This window comes from Solanum dulcamara, chromosome 6 (genome assembly GCF_947179165.1).
Source record: "Solanum dulcamara chromosome 6, daSolDulc1.2, whole genome shotgun sequence".
NCBI lineage: Eukaryota > Viridiplantae > Streptophyta > Magnoliopsida > Solanales > Solanaceae > Solanum > Solanum dulcamara.
This window is the reverse complement of record NC_077242.1, coordinates 72,803,185-72,805,327: the sequence shown is the minus strand read 5'-3', so window position 1 is coordinate 72,805,327 and position 2,143 is coordinate 72,803,185. Positions and strand designations below refer to the sequence as shown.

Below are 2,143 nucleotides of genomic sequence, written 5' to 3'. Positions count from 1 at the left end.
TACTATTCGTATAATTTATCTTTTACTCCCTTATTTTTTCTAGCCTGTTTTGATAAATGTTTTTTAGTCGAAAGTTTATTAAAAATATTATCTCTACCCTATAAAATTTTAAAAAATAAAATTTATATTTTATAAATTTAAATTTTGATTTTGAGATTTGTCCAAACTATGCCACCCTAATCATGTGATGGTGAAGTCATGGGAAATGTGAGTGTCATTTTCTAGCCTTGCTTGTAAGAAGAGGTTGCACGAAACTCCTCATGAGTACTGCCAATATATCTTCTTGATTTCAGTGATATCTCTCGTTCACGTAGACATAAACATGAACAAAGATTGAATTTAAAAAGTGATATACTTTTTTCAGAAGTTGTAAGTCAAAATGATGATCACCTTTTAAAATTAAATATCAAAAGAGTGATATAAATAATCGTCAGTTTTTGAGCGACAAACAAATAAATAAATTTAAAAAGTAAATAGCCAAGCGGTCGTTTTCAGTCAGCGCTTTGTCCGTTTTGGTATCTTTCTAGTTTCTATTGTCCTTTTTGATATTTTTGGCTCAAAAATGACCCTTTTAATTCTGAACCGTAAAAATTTCATCAAAGTGTCTTCTACTTTTAATAGATCGTGAATTAGGTAGACAATTATTCTTAGTGCGGTCATAAAAAATGAACCTAATTTTTTTATCGAGTTTTTAGCAAAATTATGTTTATATATGCATTTGGTGCACTGGTCCCACACTCATCTTAGGCCTTACGTGTTTCGAACTAAGAACCTTAAAGCGTCTTACCAAATCTCATGGTGAACTACGTTAACATTTTTCGACAGGGCAGTGTCGATGTCGATATCGCGTGACACCATCTCCACTAATACACATTCACCTCTAATTTCTCTGTGGTCTTCAAATTTTAGATTCACCATTTTATATATAAAATTAGTAATTTTTTAACTCAAAATGTATTATCAAAACCGGAATCTAAATTAGTAATTTTCTAACTCGAAATGTATTATCAAAACCGGAATCTAATATTCCTTACAATGATTTAACAGGCGAATTCCCAAACCCCGACCCACCAGTGTCCAAGTACCGACTCGATCAACCCCAATCCACCAGTGCCCAAGTACCGACTCGATCAAGTCGTTCGCTTCTATAGTGGTCCATTTTTCTTGCACTCCTTTCGCTGCTTAAGAGCCAGATAAGAATCCTCTCAAATCCCCGAATGAGAACTTTCCTGCCTGTCTACTGAATCCCCTTCCATAAAAAATTACAATATTTATACATGATTACATTTAAAGATTCTCAACCTCTTGGAAGCCTCACTTTTCCTACAACAAATTGCCAAAAATGCTTGGGAATAGAATTGTTGGGGGTGCGCCAGGCCAAGGCAATAGTGCAACACCAAGACGACGATTGAAGGTCCCAAGTAGCAAGCTACCTTAATGGACTCTTCCCCTTAAAAAATAGAGTTAATATCGTGTGAGTTAATAACTCACATATCAAATATTAAACTGATAAGAACAGATACTACACTTGATCTTAGCCAAAAGGCCGAGAAAGGTATGTTTTTCTAGGTGTTTTGCTGGGCTATTTGATATGCCATTTGTTACATAAAATCTCTCTTTGCCGTCAGTGTGGGACTAGAAGAGTTAAACGTGATTGACTAATTAATCGTCTCAGGGCCAGCTAGTACCCCATCAATCGAAGCAAACCTACAACAATGTGCCAGTTTAGTTTTTCTGTTGTAACTATTGTTTTTTGGTTGTGTAGAACTGTTTTCTTATCAGTCTGGTTCCTATGTATGGTGGAGAATTTTTATATCGTTTTTTAAAAAAAAGGAGGAAGAAAGATTGGCACCATAATGGTCGCCGAAGAGATGAGCGATGCTTGAACGGGGATATGTGCACTGATCTTTGAGAGGGAAGCGACATCGAAAGGATGAAAAAAGAAAAATCACTGGTAAGGCAAGCGACACACCTTGGCTAGAACGGCAGGCCGATAGCGGAAGTTATTTGAGTCTGTACAAAGATTTAGCTGCTCTTGTACCATGTAACGAAGGAAGAAAATAAGAGATGTTGGGAATGAATTGCTTGGTTATTCCCTCAAGCATGTTGGGGTTTAAATAGTGTTTACAAGTAACCCTAAAAA

General features: G+C 35.7%; 1 non-coding gene across 1 annotated transcript; it reads right to left on the bottom strand.

Annotated features, from left to right (window-relative positions):
* Positions 1 to 1,362: 1,362 nt before the first annotated feature.
* LOC129893624 (U2 spliceosomal RNA) lies at positions 1,363 to 1,559 on the bottom strand. The gene has a single exon (XR_008767521.1). It is a non-coding gene; the product is annotated as a U2 spliceosomal RNA (small nuclear RNA).
* Between the last annotated feature and the right edge of the window lie 584 nt (positions 1,560 to 2,143).